Source organism: Cynara cardunculus (assembly GCF_001531365.2).
Source record: "Cynara cardunculus var. scolymus isolate 2C chromosome LG 17, CcrdV1, whole genome shotgun sequence".
Lineage (NCBI taxonomy): Eukaryota > Viridiplantae > Streptophyta > Magnoliopsida > Asterales > Asteraceae > Cynara > Cynara cardunculus.
Window position 1 is genome coordinate 26,855,355 of NC_037544.1, and position 7,298 is coordinate 26,862,652.

Consider the following 7,298-nt stretch of genomic DNA (forward strand, 5'->3'; position numbering starts at 1 on the left):
AGAACTCAAAAATATTGTTCTTATTAGAAATAATGGTATTGATGCTATTGAGAAGGGGAAAACTTGGCCTATGGCCATTGATATTGGTTAAAAATGTTTTGAAACAGATTGGTTATTATCATGAGGAATCAGAGGGGATCCGGTTGTTCCTTTTAAGGAACCAAAGGGGCTCTGGTTGGTTCTCATCATTGGACACAAAGGATTTTAGTTATTGATTTGAAGGATGAACAAGTTTTTACTAAAGGTCTTATTTGGATTAAAGGTTTTGTATCTTTTGATAAGAGCTTTTATGTCAAAATCGTATTTTTTGAAGTTTTAAGAAAAGAAGTTTTATACTTAATCTTTTTATGAAAAACAGACCAGAGAAGCTCTGGTTAAAGTGTTGAACCAGCGGGGCTCTGGTTGGTCATGTATTTAGAACCAGAGGCTCTGGTTAGTACAGCCAGAGGCTCTGGTTAGTACAGCCAGAGGCTCTGGTTGAACATGAAGTTTTTATAAATTACTCATTTTATGAAAATGGTTATCTTATTGATTGAGAGTTTGTCTAAAGATCATTTATATTAGTGAAGTTTTGGTTATTTCAACCAGAGGCTCTGGTCATGAAGAGCAGAAGCTCTGGAAGAAAGACCAGAGGGGCTTTGGTTTTGTTTCGAGATATTTTCTAAGTCTGGTTGGTTCAACCAGCGGCTTTAGTTATGAAGAGCAAAAGCTCTGGTAGAGAGACTAGAGGGGCTCTGGTCCTGATTGTTGAAATATATTCAAAATATGGTTTAGTTAAACCAGGGGCTCTGGTCGAGGAACTAGAAGCTCTGTAAGAGAGACCAGAGGGGCTCTGGTCAAGAATGGTTAAAATATTTTCTAAGTGTTGTTTGAGACCAGAGGCCCGATGGACCAAAGCAGTATGTTTTTAGTTTTGGTTCTTAAGATGTTTGATTTGAAATAAATGTTTTGGTGATCTCCACCCTGCATTACATAGAAGGGAATCTCACTAGACATTCATGTCTAACCCTCATTTTCGTGTTTCCAAAATTATGTGTGCAGGTAATGATAAGGGAAAGAGTATTGTGTGAATTATTTCCCTATATGCTTAGCTGTTTTTTGGAAGCATAGATGATAGGATGCAAGAGCTTGTACTTTTGGAATTTTTGAGTTGTGTATTTTATTTTATAGACTCTTGAATCAAGGACCTATGTGGGGAAAACATGTATTTTATATATGAAATATGTGTTATATGCAATGTGTGGATTTGGGGTGTTACAGAAAACCTTGGAAATAGAGTTTGACTTTGAAGAAAACTTGCAAGTCAAGTAACCAAACTTGCAACACAAGTTTCGTTACAAAGACCGAAAAGGTTACTTACAAACTCGTAAAACAGATTATTTAGTCTACGTAAATTAGTCGTGAGCCAAAAAGGATGAGATCTGATGTAAAGCAACAATGATCGACTAATTCGTAACTCGTAATAAAAGTAAGAAAACATAACGTAACTTGGAAATATACACAGAAATGAGATGAAGATTAAATACGAGTACTTAAATTAAAACTTGAGAGTGTAATCACAACTTTACTACAAAAATCGGTTCTTGATTTGGAAACAAAGAAACCGAAAGCTTGAACCGAAAATAGTAATTTAGAGAGTGACTAACACAAAGATCATGAGTACCAAATAGAAGAAAGCATGTAAAATTGGTGAATTGGTAAGTCAAACATAAGCCTTAAGCCTTCTATTTATAGGCTAAGGAGGTTTGCTTAGTGGGAGCCAACTAATAAGACAAAAGTCTCTTCAAAACTGGGCTTTGACCGGGCCCAAGGTCGTTGACCACGCATCTACTATGGATCAGCCCACTACTTCTCGGCCCAGGCAGAATTGTAACTCTCGGACAGGTGCTATAGGACCTTGCCACTCCTGGTCCTACAGGACTGCTGCAGGATCAGGCCCAAAAATCATCAAAAACCTGCATAAACAGGGGATTAACATTAGATATACTATATAACTACTAATATATATAAAAAAGACATAAAAAGACTCAATTAAGGCACTAATGGGCAAATAAAACAAAGGAAAATGGTTAAGAAAATGATGTAATAAGGTTAATAAATTAACACTTATCACAAACCATCTATTTTTTTTTCTTGTTCGCACTTTAAACAGGTTGATCATATATGCAATAAGATCCATACCAGTTATTATTATCATACCTGCTATTACTCTTCTAATATCTTTTGTCTCCAGTCCACCTGTTGTACCTCCTCCTGTTCACAAAATTAGTGGTTTTGCATGTGGATCACATGATCATTCTCTTGCTAAGATTAATCAGATCATTAGTTGATTTCATAACACAAGGAAGAACATTGTTAGTAACAACAGAGTTACGAGACGAAACAGATTCAGATGTATTTACCCAAACACTTTTAACTTTTGAAGAATGATAATTTGGTGATCCGATGACATATCCTTGATAGTACTGATTTGAAGAACGAGAATAGTTCTTAGAAACAGTTGATTTAGGGTTGCTCGAATAACTGTTAGATTTAGAACAGTCATAAAAGCTTATTTTACACTGTGAAGGAGAACCAATTAAGCTTTGAGCACAAAAAAAGTCTTTAACTTTCTTTAAAAGCTGGTCTCTTTCATCAGTAACTAAATCATAATTCTCTTTAAGTTCAATTCTCATTTTCAGTTCAGTTTCAAGTTCTGTCTTAAGATCAGATAATTTCTTTGTACTATCCAGAAGCTTACCCTCTAACTCTTTCTTAAGCTTTTCAAATGTCTTTTTTTTATCAAACTCTCGTCTCTTTTCATCTAAGCTGCTCTTTTCATTCACAGAAGCAATGTCGAGCCATTTTTTCTTTTCTGCAAGCTCTTTGGCTATTGCTGCATATTTCTTAGCAGTATTTCTCTTTTCAAGAGCAAACAACTTCTTCTCTTCATCCAAAGCCTTCTGCTTTTGAGAAATGCAGTCAGATAGTTCCAGATTCTTGCTTAGACATTCTTCTCTGATCTCTTTCTTCTCTCTATCAATCTTGGCTCGTTCCAAGATGATTAACTGCTCAAAATCAAAGATCTGATTCAATAGCATTTTTGTGTTCAGCTCTAAAGAGTTAATTTTATTCTCATAAGATATGCGTTCAGTACCAAACCGTTTTTCTACTTCAATTATCCTTCTTCTCTTTCTCTATTTCTGTTCTTTCAACATTCAAACTCTGTTCAACTTCCAAACCCTTTCTTTGTTCTAATTACAGTAACTTCCTTAACTCAATTAAATCACTCTCAGACTTATGAAATTTCTCTGTGAAGTCATCAGTCTTTGTATATTTCTTTTATGAAGAGTTTCTCTCAGTATTCAGTTCATTTTGAACTTCTTGGAGTTTGTTGAACAAATCTTTATTTGACTTACTCCAGGTTTTTAACTCTTAATTTGTGTCTTTTCTGACAAAATCCACAATTTCCTCAAGTCTTTTAATCTTATCCATGAATTCTTCTTCAACTTGTTCCATGGCTTTTTTATGCTCTCGTCGTAAATTTTGAACAAGTTCCTTATTATTATGATTTTCATAAAACAAGTTTATGTATTTTTCTTGATAATCTTTTACGCTCTTTTCCAACTCAGAAATTTTAACTCTTAGTTCTCTATTCTCCTTCTCAAGATAAACTGACATTTCAAAATAATCAGCGATTGATCAAAGAATCTAATGCAAAGAATGAAATCAGTCAAAGAGATCAAAAACCAACAAAATCTTTCAGATAAAATCCGTAAGCTCAAAAATATCAGAAAAGCTCAAAAACTGTTCAGAAATAAGAAAATGAGCGAAAACAGTTAAAAATCAGTAAAAACAGTCAAAAACCGTTGAAAACAGTCAGAAACAGTTAAAATTGATCAAAAACAGTTTATGCGACCACAAATCAGTTCAAAAATCCTCAAACAGTCCAAAATCTTGAGATCCAGATAAAATTTGATGAAATTGAAGGAATATGAAATCTTAATAAAATTGGTTTTGAAAATGATAAAATTCAAGTTTTGATTAAAGATGCTCAAAATCGGATGATAACCTTAAAACTAAGTCTTTTAGCCAAAGAAGTCTCAAATCCGGACAATGTGGTGAGAGAGGTTGGTCTAATCCGGACAAATCTTGCAAAATAAATTGCTAAGTGTAATCAAAATCGGACAAGACAGTGCAAATAGTGACTAAGTCGTGTGAAGTGGTGCCCGTATCCGGCTAGAAGTGAACAAGGAAGCTTCAAATCAACCAAGCTTATTACCCAGGAAGGATCAAGTCCGACTACCCCTTTGTGCGATTTTCTTTAAACCTGGATGAAACTATGCGATTAAGATGAAACTCGATTTACCTATGAACAAGGACAAGCTTATTATCGAGTGAACCTATGAACAAGGGCAAGCTTATTATCGATTGAACCTATAAACAAGGACAAGCTCGGATGACTTGTTGTCCAATTTACCTTGAATTCGGCTAGGCCTTGTGCAAGGTAGCCTATATCCGAATGGTATGCTGTGCGAATTACCTTGAATCTGCCTAAGCTGTTGACCCTTTATACGATTTACACTTCAAAGATTCAAAGATTTAAACTCAGTCAAATACGGACAGCTACTTGTGCGAAGAGGCAAAGATGAACTTGAATACGGATGAGACAGCAAAAGATTTAGGTGAAAATCGGACACTGTAGTCTGTGATTTAAGCTAAAAACGAACAGTGAGGTCTTCGAGTTTGCTAAATAAGAATAAGATGGTGTGCGATTTATGAAAAATCGGACAATGTTAGCCTGCGATTTAGAAGGAATCAAACAAGGTTTGCGATTAAAATGAAATCGAATAGGGTTTGTGATTAAGATGAAATCGAATAGAGTTTGCGATTAAGATGAAATCAAACAGAGTTTGCGATTAAGATGAAATCGAACAGGGTGGTCTTCGATTTAGGTCAAGAATGGTGAGGAAGATGAGTGATTTAGAAAGAACAAGAAGGCTAATGAGCGATGACTTCCTAAATCTGCCAAGGATGACCGATTTTGACCAAATACGGTCAAAGCAATGGAAGAATAACCATGTTTAAAAAATGACTGAGTTCAAACCTGGTAAGCCTTTTGTAATAGGTAGACCTTAAATCGACTAAGGTAAATCGTCCAAAACCTTGACTCAATCCAAATCCAGCTATGTTTGAGTGATGTAAAGCAAAATAATCTGATCTAGAATCACCAAAAACACAAAAAACTTCAACTTTTAATTAAAAAATGGATCAAAACCTGAATTTTTTCAAGAACTTTTCAAGAACACAAAAAGTTTTCAAACTTCACAAAATTTCACCAAATCACGAAAACTAATAATCAAAATACAAATATCTGTGAATAACAAAGATTCACGAAGTGATTACGCACACACTGATCATCTTTTTAACACTAAAACATAAAATTTTGAAAACTTTTCAGATCAAAATGATTAGAAGATGAAGAACATAAGAAGAACACTTTGAATTCCAAAAAAATTTCTTCAAAAAATCTTCAAATCAGTGATTTCTTCTCGTGATTTCTTTGCCTAACCTGCTCTGATACCAATTGTGTGTCCATAACATGATCAATCATCATATAATCATGGAAGAATCATAATATCTTCAAGAACACTTGAGAGGAGATGAGAGGAAAAGTCAACAAGTCAAATTCTATTTCACTCTCACAAATGTAAGTAATGTTTACAACGACGCTCTCCTACTAAAATTACACTAGAAGACAAAGCTTATATAAGTCAATGTCAAACTGACTTACAAAGTCATACACGTTATTAATACAATTTTAGACAATTATAGACTTTCAAGACAAATACAATTTAACACTAAAAATCAGTCCTAACAGCTGCTCCGGGTACCAGATCAATCCTAAACTTGATAGATCTATCAGGTGGCAAACCAGTCAAATCTTCCGGAAAGACTTCTGGATAGTCACAAACAACCGGAATTGACTCTTGTTTACCTTTTTCTTTCTTTGAATCTATAACATAAACTAAATAACCCTGAAATCTTTTATGAATACATTTTCGGGCTTTCAAAACTGAGAATAAGTTGGTATGGTGATCCTGCCGATCACCATAAATAACAATTGGTCCTTTCCCCGGCAAATCAATACTGATCATTTTCTTGTTACACAAAATACTAGCCTGATTTTCTTCTAACCAATCCATTCCCACTACAACGTCGAATTCTTTCATCAGCATAAGGAATAATCGGATTGGCAGCCTACACCCCTCAATTTCAATTATACAATCATAAAACACATAGGTACACAACTATTAGCCGTATCAACCACTAATGTATCACTAAGGGGCACAGAACTCATATATGCACAATTAGTAAATGATGGTGATACGAAAGAAAAGTTCGCACCAGAATCAAATAGCACTTTAGCATATATAGAATTAACAAGAAAAGTACCTGTTACCACATTCAGTGTTGTTTCGGCCTCACTTTTCGTCATCTGAAATGTTCGGCCCCGCGCCACACTCTGTCCTCCCCTTGGTCACTAGGCCTACCACGAGCATAGGGGTATTTCCTCCCATGGTTAAACGAGGAACTCTCAATTGTGGACAGTTAGGTCAAATATGATCAGGCGAATTTTGCATTGAAAACATATTCTAGGTATGGTGCAATCCCTCGATAGATGACCTGCCTTACCATATCGATAACATCTCTTTAGGTCAGGTTGAAAATTTCCTTGATGCACCTGTTGACATCGCGGACAGGCTCTAACAGATGGTTGTTGAGAAGGGCGGTTATCTATTTTTATGAATTTGGATCTTTGAAAATTGGTTGAAGACCCTTTCCACCTTTGTTTCTCCAATATTCTTTCTTCACCTTGTCGATTTTTGTTTCTTTCTGTTACCTCGATAGCATTCACAACTAAAGAAAAAGTAGTAGGATCCATAGCAATTACGAATTCTCTGATGGAGTGTTTCAAACCCCAAATGTACCTTTCTATATTTCTGGATTCAGAAGAAAAGTAATGTTCTGCAAATCGGGAATATTCAATGAACTTTTCGGTATAATCTTGCACAGACCTGTTACCTTATTCTAACTTCAAGAAATCTTCTTCCATCTGCCTCACTGCAGTCTTAAGACAAAATTGGTTTTTCAATCTAATAACAAATTCTTCTCAAGGCATAGTTTGCAGAATATTTGGTTGAACCGCTGATTCTACATCCCACCAGTATAAAGCGTTAGATTTTAGCATAGAGACTGCAAATCTAACCTTATCCTCCTCAGAACATTTACAAGTGTTAAACACCGATTCGATTTCC